Source organism: Apodemus sylvaticus, chromosome 7 (genome assembly GCF_947179515.1).
Source record: "Apodemus sylvaticus chromosome 7, mApoSyl1.1, whole genome shotgun sequence".
NCBI lineage: Eukaryota > Metazoa > Chordata > Mammalia > Rodentia > Muridae > Apodemus > Apodemus sylvaticus.
In genome coordinates, this window is record NC_067478.1 from 16,257,400 (window position 1) to 16,274,771 (window position 17,372).

Consider the following 17,372-nt stretch of genomic DNA (forward strand, 5'->3'; position numbering starts at 1 on the left):
GCAGGAGGATTGCTTCAGGCTTGAGGCCAGTCTGGGCTACAGTATGAGATTCTGTCTCAAAGCAAACTAGTAAAACCAACCAACGAAACGCTAATAAAATACCTTTCCATTCTGTCCCTTCCTGTCCCTCTGTGGCAGCACAGACCAAACCAGGTGAGTCCAACCTCAGTCACCTATGGTTATAGCCATTCCTCTTTCTGATGCTGGCCACTGGTACATCCTGGTTCATACCCCCCACAGTAAGGAGTCTCACAGATGAACCCCTTTTAGATCAGAAGTCACTCTCATTCTTTGGAACTCAGAATCCCCATTGGGAAAATGACTTCAGCATCTGGGTAAAATGCCGACGTTTGGACCGATACTGGGGCTTCCCTTCCCAAGTCCCAGGAGCAGTCATTCTCACCAGCATCCACTGACAGCCCCAGAAAGGCTGCCACAGCCCTGGGTTCCATCGGCCCTGCCTTTCTTAGCAATGGGTTCTGAGCACATCCCATCTCTTTGGGGGACTAGTGGATAGTCCCTGTTTTATGAATGTGCAGGCACCCAGCAGCATGTGAGAACTCAGCATCTACCTCCCAGTAAGACCACCACTAGGGGAAAGGACTGAACTTTCCCAGGCACTTGGCTCTAGAACATTCACGATTAGGTCAGAGCACAGGCACAAAGTGATTGGACAAACTAAGGAAAAAAAATCAGAGTAGGAGGCCAGCTATAGATCATCCAGAGGAGAGCTAGGAGTAGTCTCGGGCTGGAGACAGAGGGCATGGTTGCAGTCATATTATAGTAAGTCTCAGAGGCCCAAGGCTCCAAGAAAGCAGGGTTAAGGTGTCAGATGGATGGGGTATGGCTGTGTCCCCAGCCTCCCTCCAAGAGGACAAAAAGCAGTTCTCATTGCACCCTGTACCCCATGGATGCCCTCGGTGCCTCTTAGGAGCCCCAGATCATTTCTAGGACTGAATGCTGGGTGCCCAGTGTATGCTCTGAGCATAGACTAGACTCAAGTTCTATCACTGTACCAGGGAATAGGTGTGTCGTGACCAGTAAGGACAGAGTACTGGTGGTACTAGGCCCTAGTCATCTAAAGGGAGCTGGCTATAGCTATAGACACCGAGAGCCTTACCCGGGAGAGGTCTGGACCAACCAGGGAGAAAAGAGGGGTAGTAATAATTAAAAATTAAAAGCCAACACGACAGCAGTTTAAAAATGAAAAGAACAAGTAAAAACAATTAGCAGAGATGAGCAACCGGGCAGGCGCGATACAAATGGAACCAATCACAAAGCACTAATGATACCAGCAAACCCAATTTTTACAGTGTCAGGCTTGTGTGATTGAAGTAGCAAGCCTCCTTCTTTGAAACAAGCTGCGTGCTTGTCTGAGGGTGGTGGCGTTCTGTCTCCTCCGTGTAACTCAGAGAGACCTGAGTGGAAAGGCCAGGAGGCAGAGGGCAGCCACTGGTGGGAGGGGCTTGTAGAATTCCGGTGATGGTGTTAGGGGCTGGAGAAGATAGGTTGGGAAACTGAGCTAGGGCCAAAATGGGGCAGATATATTCCCCCTCGGTGTCCCCATCAGCAACAGCAATGGTGGCAGTGCCACAGTCAGGCAATCACACACGCTTGGTTGCCGCGGAGACCAGGGGACCCTCCTGGCAGAGGGAGGCCGAGGCAGTTTGAGTAATGGCGGAGAACGCGGCCGCTGATGGGGAAAAATACATCTTCATAACAGGGTGAACCTTTTGGAAAATGGAATAAGTAAAATAATTGAGAGGAAGAAAATTGAGTTTTTATTGCTTTTTAAGTGTTTAAGTGGAGGTTTCATTTAAGGAAATTATTGTTGCTTTTATTTTTAGCCACTGGTAGGGTGGGGAGGGGTTGGCTTAGGGTGGGGCTCCAGTTTCCTGCACCTCTTCCTGGTAGCCATAGGGTACCCCCATTTCATAGACGGGAGGACAGCCCCAGTCGAGTCTGAAACAGTTGCAGGCCTATGCGGACGCCACAAAGTCTTCTGGATCCTCAGCAGCCGGCTGACTGCCAAGCTTCCGCGGGTCTGTCCCCTTACTCGGTCGTTCTAGCCTCATTCTTAACCTTTGGCCTTTGCCTCTCCAGCCCTTGCTACCTTGTAGAGAGATCCTTGCTACCTGTCTGGGATGATCCTCAGCTCACCTTGAGCTGCGGATTTGACCCTCCCCGAATTTCCTGTCTCCTCCTACCTGTTCCTTTCCTTATTCAGCATGCAGGTCAGGGAGGAGCTCAACAAGCATTTGTTGAGAGATGCTCTTCCTTCACTGGGTGCTGGGGGAATGGTTGATCGCCCTCAGTCTATGTACCTGAGATGCTGACTGAACGCCACAGCGCCTCCTGCCGGCCTGGGTTTCTGCCTGGCTTGGCTTTGTGCTTTCTGCACCTCAGAAATGGCTCGGGTCCGAAAGACCACGCTTGGAAGAGCACACACTGGACAAGGGCTGCGCCTCCAGACTCCACAGTTCTGCCCTGTGCGGCATTTGGCACCACTCAGGGCCTTTTACGGACCCATTCTTGTATCCCTTTCTGTTACTTGAGGTTAGCTCCACCAGCTGTCCCTGACCACACCCTCTTTTATCCACCCTTTCCCCCCCCCCCCCCCGTTTAGCCCGAATCCCTTTACTCCACAGACCACTCGCGGCTCTCCACATCCCGTGGTCTAGGGCATTCCAGTGCCCTCCTCTGCGGCTTCTTTCCTGGACGACTTCACATTTCTGTCCGTCCATGTGCGCTCGTTTTTCCGATCCCCTCTGGTCGACCTAACCAAGCCTATAGTGCAGCCCACCCCTCAGAAGATAAACTCAAGGCAAGACTCTGACCTGAGTTATTTCAGTCAAAAGTGGAATCGATTGAAACAAGTAACTAGAAAAAAATCCAGATGTACAAATTCCTCCATTGCTGGATGCAGGCACCATGGCAACGTTTGAGCACCTGTATCCAGACTGCCACAACCCACTCAGCCTTTACTTCTCTTATTTCTTCTTTCTATTTTCTTTAAAGATTTATTTTTATTTGTGTGTGTGTAAAACACGGGTTTCTTATTGTCCTGGAGCTGAAGTCACAGAAAGTTGGGGACTTCCCAGTACAGGTCCGGCACATCCTTTTAAATACTTTGTTTTTAAAAGACTTTATTTTTGTTTGCTCGACATAGGCTTTTGCCATGTAGCCCAAGCTATCTCAAACTTGTAAAACCCCTGCCTCAACCTTTCTGGTGCTGAGATCACAGGCATGGCCCATTACTTTCTGTTAGTCTCTCTGCTGATACATTTACTAGAGTGTAAACTTCATGGTCACCCTTGCCCGTGGCCCCACACCCATCCCTGGGTCCTGATGCATACATGTTGTTTTCTCAGGGCCCTGGTCTGTCCCCATTCTCCCCATTGGGTACTTACTTACCTTGGATGTGCCTGAACATATGGAAACTGGCAGGTATAGGGTGTGTTCTCGGGCATGCCTACAAAACACTCCTGGCTCCCTATTGTTCCTAAAACCAATCCAACAGGCTCTTCCCACCTGCTACGCTGATGCTGACACTGACTCCATCTCCAATCATGTGCCCTGGCCCTGGCCTCTAAGCACAGGTGAGGTTCATCTCAGCAGGGTGTTCTCTTCAGCCCCTGTAGTCCTGATGTCCTCAATACCTGAGTGGCTTCTCTCTCCAAACTCTCCTCTAGTTAATTCCCTTATTCAAATTGTAGCTCAGAGACCACCATCTGTAGCGGTGAAGTGTTCTGTGAGCCCTTCACCTGGCCTGCCTCCCTGCCTTCCCTCTGCCATAGAAGACTCGTCTGTGTGAGATCTTTTCCTGCAGTGGCACACAGTCCAGACAAGGACAGCCTGCATATGACTGCTCAAGTCTTCTGACCGTATGCAGCATAGGAAGCTCTGAGCCTGATGCTCAGTGTATGGTCTTAAAGTGAGTGATGGCTTTGCAGTGGTGGGGCCAGCAAGTCTTCTCATATATGCCATGGGGCATGATCAGTTAAAAAGACTTCCCAGGGGCTGGAGAGATGGCTCGGTGGCAACGAGCACCGACTGCTCTTCCAGAGGTCCTGAGTTCAATTCCCAGCAACCACATGGTGGCTCACAATCTTCTGTAATGAGATCTGATGTACTCTCTGGTGTGTGTCTGAAAACAGTGACAGTATACTCAAATAAATAAAATAAATAAATCTTAAAGGAAAAAAAAAGAGAGAGAGCTGGGCATGGTGGCACACGCCTGTAATCCCAGCACTTGGGAGGCAGAGGCAGATGGATTTCTGAGGCCAGCCTGGTCTACAGAGTGAGTTTCAGGACAGCCATGGCTATACAGAGAAACCCTGTCTTGAAAAAAACATACAAAAAAACAAACAAACAAACAAACAAACAAAAAACCCAAAGAATGAAAAAAAGACCTCCCAGGACTCCAGAGCCAACCGGACAGAACCATACCTGCTAAAAGAACCAATTATGAGCTGTTCTAGGAAAAAGCTGGGTACTGCATCTCAACCTGCCTCATACAATAGCAAGGCCTCAACAATCTGAGAAGACTGAGGCCCTCCTCCTCCTGCTGGCTGCATCCTTCCCATTCTGTCCTCACACAGTCCCACCCTGGTCTCCTGGTCACAATGCCTTTCCTCTCGGAGTGCTTCTGTAGTGAGGCATCTTGGTCAACCACCATGTTCCCTACATACCCCAAGGGCCTCCTGCTTCCATCTCAGTCCCTCACACACCAGTCTCCACTGTCCACACGGTACTCAATCTGCCGTGTCATTACCCCGTGTGTGCACGGTACCCACACAGCCTGCCAGCAGAGGTGGGTAAGGCTGTTGGCAGAAGGGCAGCTGGGGTATCTTAGTAGCTCGGTGAGCCCTTACCTGTTCATACAGGAGTGCAGCAGAGCAGAGGGGTTTCTCAGAGGGGGTGGAAGTGTGTATACATCCAGTCACATGTGCACAATCACGCATGAACACACACAACCAGGCACCTCCTTGTGTTTCCATAGTACAGCGCTTGTACAGCCACATCCCACATAGTTAGCCTTGCATTCACATGTACACACACACACAGAGAGTCTCCCACGAAAGTCCCACCCACATCCATACCTGCCGCTGTGTCCCAGCTGCAGGTGACAGCTATTATTAGTCAGCACCCAGGCCTAGCTTTCGAGGGGCCTCTATAATCAGATTTCACCAGACCCTTTCAGCCACTCTGTTTGAGGGATCCTTCGAGACAGGAGACATGGGAGTAAGGATGAGGTTGGAGGTGGGGAGTCAGGGGCTTGGCAGAGACAGGAGGTTCTCTGTTTCTGTTCACCACTCTGTGAGTGGGGAAAACATGTTGGCTGCTTTGGAGGAATTCCCCAGAGCAGATTCTCGGAGTTCCCCTCTTTAGCATCTCCGAACCTGCCAGGGTGTACGGAGCAGAGGCTTTCCACTTGAGCATCACTGCCCCTTTTCTGTTGCCCTGAATTAGGTGGTACCTGGACTCGGACCCAAGACAGCAGAGAAGGGAAGTGAGGAGAGAACATGTCCTGGAGAAGGTGAACTCAGAGCAAAGCGACCCTTTCCTCAGCGACTTCTGGTCATTGGACCCTCATTGTGCCCTTGACTCTTCCCATAATACTTCCAACCGTCCTTACCTGCTCTCTCAGCCCCCACTGTCCTCTCCTTAGAGATAAGGAGTCAGCTCCTCAGGACAGCCCCGCTCCTCACAGAGGCAGGAAGGTCCCTCCTCAGTGTGCTCTGGTTGTTTTTGAAAGGTCAGGAGTGCATCTGAGGCCACTCTTTTGGAGAGGGGGACTCATTATCATCTTCCAGTTGTGATACTCGATGGTCTTGCCTCCTATGGGCCCACTGGGTAACTGCCAGGGTCCTTGCCTGCTCTGTAGCAAAGACACCTCAGATAAGTTAACATTTGGGGAGTTGTAATGACTTGTTGGAAGCAAGACTTGACCTTGAGGTGGGTCACCAGCTGGGCTGGGCTGATACCCCACTCCCTCCATTGTTGTCCTTGGAAAGCTAAGAAAAAAAAGGACATGGTGTCCCCAAGCACAGTCACACATAGAATCCTTTGGGGGTGTGGTGCATGGCATTCAAAGTTGTTGTCAGGGAAAGACCTCACAAAATATGGCACCTTGGAGGTCATCATGACCTCCTAGGGCCTCTGTTCTTTTGCTTCCGTCTTCCTTCTGCCATAAACCAATTTCCTGTTTTCCCAAAGCTGGTCATAAAACCTAGAGAGGCCACTCTGATCGATCCTCTTTTGCCTTAAAGACCCTCGTGTGACAGGTGTCTTGCCCCTTAATTGGAAGGACTGAGAGCAAAGCTTTCACACAGAGGCCGGGGAAGGCAGCTCGGAATCCCTCCCATCCCCCTTCCTTTCCCTTTGTATCTCTCCACAGCTGTGCACAATACATAAACAAACAAACAAACAAATAGAAATTTAAAAAATTAACATAGAAATTCTGTCTCTCCTAGTCTCTGAGCCCTCCCCAAGACTCCCTGGCATGTGACACTGGCTAAAGAAAGTCCTGCTTTACTGCTTAATCCATCTTTTGTTCGAGGGATATGGGCTACAACCCTAGCGATAGGTAAAGAAATCATAGGACATTTTCTCTCCTCGCTATTCTTTCTGGAACTGCGTGACAAGGCTGCTGCCAGAAGATTTCCTGAAGATTACAGTCTGTGCAGTGGGATACAAACGCTTCTAGGTCAGTCCAGCTCACGTTTGCAATGGGTAAGTGTGCCCACCCCCCACTCAGCGCCTCTCTTATCTCCATAAAAAAATAGCCCCAGGTCCTCTCTTTGTCGGGTGTCATTAGCTGCTCTTCCCTCACTTGGCCAGATTAGATTGGGGCTTGTTAAGGAAGTGGCCCAGGGGTCTTTGTCAGCTGGTGATGTTAAGACTGACCTTGGACGGGGTAGTGTAGTGGCTGCTAGCCAGGGTCCCCTCAACTCTGGCGGGGCAGGGGGTGGGGGAATGAAGGAATGGGGGGAAAAGGAGGGGGAGTGAGGGAGGATGGGAGTGAGAAAGAAGGGAAGAGGGAGGGAAGACAGGAAGGTGGGAAGGAGAGACTGACAGGAGGGGGGGAGAAGGGAAGGAGGAGGACGGTGAAGGGAGGAGGGGGAGAGGGAGGAGGGGAAGAGGGAGGAGGGAAGACACAACTGGCTGACCTGCAGGGGCTGGAGGGAGGGGGAGCCTGGGCCGCAAGGGAGTCAACCGTGGCTGCAGGAGACAGATAAGGTTGGGGGAGAAAGACTCCTAGTCACAGAGCAGCTGACGGGGGAGCGTGGGGATTAGGGCTCCAAGGGCTTGTCTTATGAGTGGAAACCCAGAAAGAGGAAAGCTGGAGGAAAGAAGAGAAAGCCCCTATTTAAGGGAACCCTTCTGCCCTTGGGAAGGATAAGAAAGCCGTCCTTCCCCGCCTGCGGCCACTGGCCCCATCATTCAGCCTAGAGGACTAGAAGCAGGTACTATCTAAAGCAAGCCCAAGTGGCTGGACCCAAGCAGGCTTCAGAGGAGTAGGACAGTGTGGAAGAGTCCTCGTGTGGAAGGATGTCTCCCAGCCAAAGAAAAGCCATATCTGTGGCCGTCCTGACAGGCCTAGCAATCCATTCTAGCCACTGAAACTGTCCCTGCCCCATGGGGCTTAGCAACCCTTGTGAATTTGTGTCCTATCTGGCTGTGTCCTACAGGCCCCCAGTCACACTCCTCAGCAGCCTGTGTCAGCCTGGTGCCTGTGGTTCTTACCTGTCACAGGTAGGTAAAGTTGGGCCCCAACCAGCTGGGGCTGGGCTGGGTGCCTGGTGAGGGAGAGCCCAGGGTTGCCCAATGGCATTTTTTTTGGCTGGTTTTGTATGTCAGTGTAACACCAGCCAGAGTCATCAGAAGGAAGGAGACCCAGTTGAAGAAATGCCTCCATGAGATGCAGCTGTAAGGCATTTTCTCAATGAGTGATCAATAGGGGAGGGCCCAAAGCACTGTAGGTGGAGCCATTTCTGGGCTAGTGGTCCTGGGTTCTACAAAAAAGCAGGCTGAGCAAGCTAGAGGGAGCAAGCTAGTAAGCAGCACCCCTCCATGACTCTTAATCAGCTCCTGCTTCCTTCCCCCCCCCCCACGCTTGAGTTCCCATCCTGAATTCCTTTGGTGATGAACAGCAATGCGGAAGTGTAAGCTGAATAAACCCTTTCCTCCCCAACTTGCTTTTTGGTAATGGTGTTTCATCACAGCAGTAGAAACCCTGACTAAGACAGAATTCTTAGGACCAGATTTTGAATGCTCACACTGTTAGGATTCTGTCTAAAGTCCACCCCACAGTTACCCGGCAACAGCCAGGTTTGCCCCTCCCCACAGTTACCTGGCAACAGCCAGTATAAAAGGGGCTGCTTGCCCCCTCCTCCCTCTCTTACCCTCTTACTCCTGTTTCCTGCTTGCTTCTCTCTTGCCCTCTTGGTCTCTCTCTCTCTCTCTCTCTCTCTCTCTCTCTCTCTCCCTTCCCTTCCCCCTCTCTCCATGGCTAGCCTCTATTTCTCTACTCTCTCCCTCTCTCTGTCTTTCTCTGCCTCTACTAACCTCTTAAACCCCCTCCCATGCCCTAAATAAAGTCTATTCTATACTATACTGGTGTGTGTGTGTGTGTGTGTGTGTGTGTGTGCGCACTCCCTCGGGGGAAGGGATGCCTTGGCATGGGCCCGCTGAGGCACCCGCTTCCCCACACCTCACCACACCCCATAGACCATATTCCTATACATCTTTCTCTTTTTATAAACTCATCACACATCTGCTCACTTTTCAAGACAGGAGGCACTCCTGTCCAAGTCTCCAAAATCATGGACGCTGGGCCTCAGGTGGGACAAGCCTAGTCTGAGGCTCCAGAGCCTGCCTTGTTCAGGGCCTAAGAAACCTAGTCCTTCCCACACTGTGTGGCTGGGGGCGGACCCTGGCCTCACTCCTTAACTCTCCCTGAGACCAGCATGGCGGGCAGGCAGTGCTAAGATGTTAGAAGCTGGGGCTTGTGGGTTAGTGGGTGAGACCTTTTCTCTAGGTTTCTAGGAACTGAGAAAGGAGCCCGCCACTACAGTGTCTTCCCTGAGGGAGTCCAGCCAATGAGAGTCAGGAAGAGCTGCCCGCATCAAGAGATAGGACCTGTTGGCTGAGTGTCTGGCTCCTGAGAACAGCTGATGGAGATAAATGGCCCTTGTCCCAGGTAGGGGTCAGGGCTGGGTAAGGCAGTATTGGGCCTGATGGATGACTCAGGGCTGAGCCAGGAGAAAGGGAGGCCTCCTGGAGCAGATCTGCCTGGATGGGGGTGGAGGGGGGCAGGTGGAGGAAAGGCGGGGTGGGAGGGGCAGGTGGAGGAAAGGTGGGGTGGGGGGGGAGGAAGGGCCGGGAGGGGGGAATGACCCATGCCCACAGCTTTAGGGTGGGAGCTATGCTTTTGCAAAAACAGCTGGTCGAAAGCCCTGCTTGTTCACTGTGCCTGCCCCTGCTGGCCTGCCTGCCTGCTGTGACCTTTCTCTGTGGGAAAGGCAAGGCCGGGCTATCCCGTTGCCCTTTCACCTTGTGTGCCTTCTACCACATTGGCCTCCTGACTATTTCTCTAAGAAACCTTTGCTTTTGCCATCTCCAACCTGGTCTAGAAGCTTCCCTTGCAATGTCCTCTTGGGGTTAGATTTGACCATCCGGTTAGTACTGGAGATGGCCTCCCCTCCCCCACTTCCCTTCTCAATCTTCCCATCTTGGAAACATCCAAACAGGCCTTGTTTATCACCTGTCTCCACCAGGAATTGGGGAACCCCAACTATAGCTGGACAGCATTTCTTAGTCCCCCTACCCATTTTTAGTCCCACATTGGGTGCCACCTGTAGCCGTCCAGTGGCCATGGATGAACTGGGCTTACCTGAAAGGGAGGCTGGAAATGAAAAACGTCCGGGAGTGAGAGAAGGATGGAGCCAAGACAAACGTTCTGATCAAGGCTCCAAGTTTACTACTTAGCGCCGTATTTATGTAGGGAGAGCCCACAGACCCATCCTTTGTTTCAGCTGGATTGTGTTGTAGAGCAAGCTCAGCAGGCCATCAATTGATGGTTCACTAACTGCTCTTCCAGAGGTCCTGAGTTCAAATCCCAGCAACCACACGGTTGCTCACAACCATCTGTAATAAGATCGGATGACCCTTTTCTGGTGTGTCTGAAAACAGCTACAGTGTACTTTCATATAATAAATAAATAAATATTTTTTTAAAAAAAGGAAATTACAAATGTGGCGAGGCCATACGACTCCACCTAGGTCTTAAAACCATTTGTGACAAACACTCAAGGTCTGTTTAGCCTGCTGGAGGCTGAGAGAAGGACACGCCCAAAGAGAAGCCCTCCCTGAAGTGTGAGATCCTAGTTGTCTTCCCTACGAGGTCCCCAGGGCATTCAAGTCAGGGCAAAGCAAGCTCAACCCATGGTCCAGCAATGCAAGGATTGTTGTCCATCTCTGAGGGACTGTCCATCTCTGAGGGACTGTACAGAGGCTTACGGCTTTGAGATCCAGGCTCTAGGAAGGGCTGTCTATATGATCAGGTCTATAAGAATACTGAACAGCCAGAAAGTAGATTCTTGGAACCCTGCCTGGGCTAGACCCGGTAGCCAGAGCCCAGAAGGGATGTTGACACAAAGTCAGGGCATCTCCGCCCTCAACATGATGGTGACAAATGAGAGGCGTCTGGATCTTTAATAAATGACGGGAAGGCTACAGTAGCCTGACGGATGCAGGGCTTTGTGAGGTGGCCAAGGTGAGGTGCACAAGGGGGTGGGGGTGGGTAAGCGGAGGGGACATGGGGACAGGACACATGATAAGATGCTGTGAGAATCCATAAGCCCTTCACAGCACTGTCCTTGATGGAGAAGGGGGGATGGTGGACCTGGTGGCAAACAATGATGTGAGTCTAGGGCCCAGCTCAGCCTCAGCCATAGAGGGACCACATCAGAGTCCTCAGTGTCACCCTGGTGCTGGCAGGGGGCTCCCACTACTCCAGGCTCCCATCCCATTCTTCCATACCCCCTTCTCTCTCCTTCCACCCTTATAACCTCCTTGACCTCCAGGAAATGTCCTTTCTGGCTCACTGAGGGTCTCAGCAGGCCTGGTAGATAGATGTGGGCATCTCATGTAGCCAAGCCACTGAGACCCACCCCAGAACGACGTCACTGCACTTCCTCCAGCCCGGCTTCTTCTTTTATCCTTTGCTTTAGAATATAGGTTTCATCTTTATTCAACTCTTTTTAGTTCAGACCGATCACACACACACACACACACACACACACACACCCTGCCCCCAGTCCCTTTGGAGGTCAAGTCCACAGAGCCAATGGGATTAAGCAAGACTGCCTTTCACTGCTGCCACCTACTGGTGAAAGGAGGTAATACATGTTAAACCACCACCACCACCACCAATAAACCATGCTGTTCCAATTCTGGGAAATGAGGTGGGTGAAAGAAATTGCATAGGCCTGAGGTAGAGACATGGCATTGTGTGTGTGTGGGGGGGGGGTGTAGTATTACAGTGCCTCTTCTAGGTCAGTATCCTTTAGTTTGCTTCATCTGGGTATCACAGGAACCTTTCAGAAAGCTATAAAAAGTGACTTGACCGGGATCGGAGATGGCCTGTCCTGCCTGTACTCTATTGAGCTCCCTTGACACTGAGGGCAACACCCTGCATATCCTGGTGATGGAGACAAAAGGCAAGAATGGGACCAAGAAGAGAAGAGGTGGGAAGAGCCACTGGGAGGAGGGTGCGGCCCCGCCAGGCCCTTCCTCTTACCATCCCTTCTTCCTCACAAGTTTGTCATCCCATCCTCTGAAGGATCTAGAGGGAGCTCCACAGACCCCAGCCAGCACCTGACTGATAGCCACTTGTATCATTACAGTATTGTGCGTGATTGTTTTTTTCTTTGTTGTTGTTGTTGTTGTTGTTGTTGCTGTGACCAAAGACCCAACAAGAGTAACTTAAAAGTGCCTTTGGCGCATGGGTTTAAGGATACGGGCCATCATGATGTGGCGGCAGAATGGCATGGATGGTCGCATTATATTTGCAGCCAGGAGGCAGATGAATGTTGTCTTCTGCCTGCTTTCTCCTCTGTATCGGGTTCAGGCCCCAGCCCAGGGAATGGCGTCACCTACCTTGGGGACAATCTCTCTTATCTCCAAGGAGACGCTGTCTGGAGTATCACAGACACCCCAGAGGCTTCCCTCCCAGGGGATTCTACATCTCCTCAAGCTGACAATGAAGATGAATTATCCTGAGCCAGGAGACTGCTCAGTCTGAAAAACACCTGTCACACAAACGCAAGGATCTGAGTTCGGATCCCCAGCACCCACACAAAAAGCCTGGCCCAGTGGCGGGTGTTTGTGACTCTCCGCAGAGAGCATGGGAAGAGCTGGATGCCTGAAGCTCACAGGTCAGCCACCACACTGAACTGATAAGCTTGAGGTTTAGCGAGAGAGCCTATCTCAAAAAAGAAGGTGGCCTTAGACACTGTTGTGTTGCTATGAAAAGACAGCATGGTCACAGCAACGCTAAAAAAAAAAAAAACACTTAATTAAATGCGGATGGTTTATGGTTTCAGAAGTTCAGTCTATTATCCTCATGGTGGGACACATGACAGCACGCAGGCAGACATGGAAGGCAAGACTTCTATATCCAGTCCCAGTGGCAACAGGAAGAGAGAGAAAGTACCAGGTCTGGACCCATGAAAACCCCAAAGTCCACCCCCAGTAACATACTTCCTCCAACAAGGTCACACCTCCTGATTCACACCATAATGAACAAACATTTAGATATAGGAGTCAATGAGGGGTCTTTCCTATTCAAGCCACTACAAAGCTCTTTTCATTCTGGTCTCTCCAGGCACAGTCCTGCTGCAGCCTGCCCTGGAGCTCCCCTCCCCCACCCTGCCTCCATTCTCTGAGAACTCCACCTTTTGGTGCAGACCCAGGATCCTCTGGTCTTTCAGCCTTCCCTTCTAGCCATTTGCATTCTTTGTGACAGTCAACCCTCAGAAACGCTCTATCAGGGACCCCAGTGGGTCCCCTGCGTTGAATGCAGATCAGAGCCCTCCTCAGCCCACACTACAGAAGCTTCTTACCTAGGTGGGAACTCACACAGGGAACCACACCTGGACCGCATGCAGAGAGGGAGAGACCTTGGAGCGCTCTATCCTAAATGCGATGGGGTGTCTCCAGCCAAGCCCCCCTTCCCCTCAAGCCTTAGGGAATCTATTCAGAATAGGAGTAAGAAAGATGCAAAAGCCAGGGGTAGCTCCTAGCTCCAATGAAACTTCAGAGCTGATGCACCTAAGGCTGTGGCAGGATGCAGCAGGCAGACCTGCTCGCTCAGGTCCCAGCTAGACGTGCCCAGCACTGAGAGCAGTGGGCACTGTATCCCATGCCTGCTCAGAGAAGCTCCCCACAGCTGATACCCACCGGCAAAGATAAAATCACTTTTCTCCAATGAGTGGCACCAGTATATCAACCATGCCTGACGGCAGACCCCATGCCCAAAAGTCCTTGACCAACACCAGACCAACTCAGTGGCATTTCTGTGGACTGGTTTGTTTTGTTTTGACATTTTCTGTCTTTTTGGTTTTTTGCATCTTTGTTTTGATTTTTATTTTTGTGGGTTTTTTTAATGTTTCTTGTTCTTTTGGGTTTTTTGTTTGTTTGTTTGTCTTAGAGAGAGAAAGAACATAAAGTTGGTTGTAGAAAGATGGAGAGGACCTGGGAAGAGTTAGAGGAAAGGAAACCATGATCAAAATATATTGTATAAATTTTTTAATAAAAAACATATTTTAGGGTGCTGGAGAGATGGCTTAGCAGTTAAGAGCACTGACTGCTCTTCCAGAGGTCCTGAGTTCAATTCCCAGCAACCAGATGGTGGCTCACAACCAACTGTAATGGGATCTGATGGCCTTTTCTGGTGTGTCTGAAGTCAGTGTACAGTGTACTCACATACATAAAATAAATAAATAAATCTTTAAATATATATTTTTTAAAAAGTAGAAAATAATCTTGGAAGACACTAGTGATCAATTCATAAGCACACATACACACACAGGCACACACACACAAGGCACATGCATACACATAGGCACACATGCACACACACATACATACAGGCACATACAAAGTACACGCACACACACACATGAGCACATGCACTTGTATGTGTACAGGAACACACACCTAAATGAACACACACACACATATATATATATAGCACACACACACACACATTACAGTAATACGCTCCAGCCCAGCCTTTTCTTGGACTCTTTGCCTTAGGACACAGATTCTGGACCCTGCTTTTACTATCCCCAAACTATTCTGGAACCTTCTATGCAAGATCACCTGGTGGTCTGCACAGAGAATTAGGCTACAGAGATGGTGTTTCATAAACAAATACAAAGAAAAAAAGGAAGAGAAATATGGGAGAAGGAGATGAATAAATAGTTCATGTCAAAGAAAACCCAAAGACACACCCTTGAAGACACAACTGCATTCCCCTACGAGGAGCAGTTAAACAGGCAAAGCTGGAGGCAGTTGTGTCCCTGCTGACCATGGTGGGGGAAGCAGAAATTAAAGCTATTTCTTGGGAGGAAATTGTTCAACTTCCCTGAAAGCAATTTCACAATGTCTGTCAAAATTTAAAATGCACAACCCCCTTGACCCATCACTACCCACTTCTAGGAAATAGCCTACAGATGAACTCACACACGTGTGAAATTATGCCCAAGGGTGTTCACTAGGTAGTGTTTGGAAGAGAAATTGGAAACAGCTAGCCTGGGGAGCATGGCTGGGTAAATAGGGAGCGGTGTCTTCATGTGTATTTTGCAGCTACTAAAATGGATGAAGGCTGGTGACCGCATGCCGTGACAGAAACACAAGAAACCTTTAGGACATTAACCTGCTTCTCGTTTTGTTTGTTTTTAAGAAGCCAATGGAGCCTGGGGAGATGGTCCCCTGGGAAAGTGTGCTTGCTGTGCAAGAATGAGGTTCCGGGTTCTGACCCACAGTCCTCTCGTAAGAAGCTGGGTTGTTTCTCCACACAAATCTGTGACCTCCTCTGGAAGGCTGGTGGGGTTTGCTGGCCACCATGGCCACCAACCCTGCTGAAAAATGCTCAACTCCAGGTTCAGGGAAAGACCCCATCTTAAGAGAATAAGGAAGACATGTTCAGCATCATCCTGTGAATTGCAACTGTATACAAACATGTATACAAGGCATGCACACACGTGAATAAGAAAAAACAACAGCATATTACTTACCGGTGTCCTCCAGACGTCTCCATCTCTGTCCCTACTGTCCTGTCCCGAGAAATTTAACTGCGTCTAGTTCTACAGTCTGGTGACCAGTACCCAGGAGTTTAGCAGGGAGGAGATAGAGGCCACATTTATTATCTTGAGCTCCTCCTCCACTTGTTTTCTAGTCTCTTCTCTCCTCTCCTCTCCCCTCCCCTCCCCTCCCCATCCCCTTCCCTCCCGTCCCCTCCCCTTCCCTCCCCTCCCCTCCTCTCCTCTCCTCTCCTCTCCCCTCCTCTCCTCCTCTTCCTTCCCCTCCCCTCCTCTCCCCCTCTCCCCTCCCCTCCTCTCCCCTCCTCTCCTCTCTCCCCCCACCGTGTGTGTGTGTGTGTGTGTGTGTGTGTGTGTGTGTGTGTGTGTTTAAAACAGTGTGGCTCCCCATTGCCCTTTGGATGGTGGTCAGCAATCTATAAGGCATCCAATGGTCTATTCCAGTCAGCACCCCATCCTCTAGACTCTAAAGGAGCAATTCTCAACCCTTCTCCTCCTCCTCCTCCTCTTCTCTTCTTCAGATCTATTTATTATATGTAAGTACACTGTAGCTGTCTTCAGACACTCCACAAGAGGGTGTCAGATCTTATTACAGATGGTTGTGAGCCACCATGTGGTTGCTGGGATTTGAACTCTGGACCTTTGGAAGCCAGTGCTCTCAACCGCTGAGCCATCTCTCCAGCCCGGTTCTCAACCTTCTTAGTGCTGCAGCCCTTAATCTGGTTCCTCATGTTGTAGCCCCCCAACCATAAAATTACTTCATTGCTACTTCATAACTGTAATTTTGCTACTGTTATGAATCCCAATGTAAATCTCTGACATGCAGAATATCTGATATGTGACCCCCATGGGAGTGGTGACCCACAAGGACCTCTCTATCCTCCTCTGGCTTCTCCTCCTGCCCTCACCATGTCAATCACAGTCTAATGCATGCTTCCCATGTGGGCTCTGCCCGGTAACCAAAAGCAAGAAGTGTGCCCACCCCGATTCCACTGCTCCTGCAGTGCAATATTGGCTAAATGGACAGAAGTTTTGCAGGACTCCTCATCCCTGAGGCCCTCCAGATTGCACCCCGTTGCAGTGGCCAGTTTTGCTTGACTCACCTTGGGAGACCAGACATGAGAAGCCGGGGAGCCTAGGGACTGTCACCCCGCCCACCAGAGAGATCCAGGCTCTGGTGTCTGGCAGAAAGATCCAGTGGTTGAGGTAAGGTGGAAAAGCTTCTGTGTAATCATCAAGATGCCATGGTTTTCAAAATGACTTTACTGCCAATGATGGTGAAACAATGTACTAAATATGAGAAATAAATCTTGTTACTATGTAATGAGCTGCCTTATTAATGTGTTAAACTTGTAAGAAATACTTAAGTGTTTAATTGGCACCTAATGAGGGTGCCAATTAAGGATCATTATGCATTTCTTTAAAAATCATAATTGGCAGGGGGGCATTTCAATCAATGCCACAGGGCTGGCTCCACAGGGACCCCATCTTGGCAGTACATCTGGTGGCTGTAAATACGGGCCACCATCTGGTGGCCAGCCCCCCAGGAGCTCACAGCTCACAGCAAGGTCAGGGCTACCTAGGTTGGACCTAGTTCCCAAACCCCACCACACACCAAGACTCACTTTCCCCTCTACCACCAAGTCCTGGTATTGATCAAAGCTAATTGGAAATGGCCCCTCTACCATTCTTCCGGGAAGCTAGGAGTCCTCCGAAGGATGGGCACCCACCGAGGACCAGGCTCACAGTTCTCCATCCGTGATTGACTCTTCTAGGATTCTGAAAGAAGTTTCCAGGAGGCTGTGTGGAGGCTGGGCAGGAGGGGGGACAGCTGCCTCGGGAGTAATAACTGGATTCAGGCTGAGGAGCAGCGCTGAACTATAGCTCGGAGCTCCCTCAGGGCCTCTGGAGGCGGGACTGGGTCTTTCCCCCTGCTATATCGAATTCTGAAGGTTTTTACAGGAGCTGTTGTGTGCCTGCGGTTACTTAGGAGCATTCAGAAGAGACCAGGCCCCCTCCGCTCTAGTGTTCAGCGCCCCCC

At 50.4% G+C, this 17,372-nt stretch overlaps 1 long non-coding RNA gene across 1 annotated transcript; it reads left to right on the forward strand.

The window, feature by feature from the left end:
* The first annotated feature begins 7,196 nt into the window (after positions 1-7,196).
* Positions 7,197-13,653, forward strand: LOC127688580 (uncharacterized). The gene is made up of 3 exons (XR_007978717.1): positions 7,197-7,758; positions 9,044-9,205; positions 11,599-13,653. It is a non-coding gene; the product is annotated as an uncharacterized LOC127688580 (long non-coding RNA).
* Positions 13,654-17,372: the final 3,719 nt, after the last annotated feature.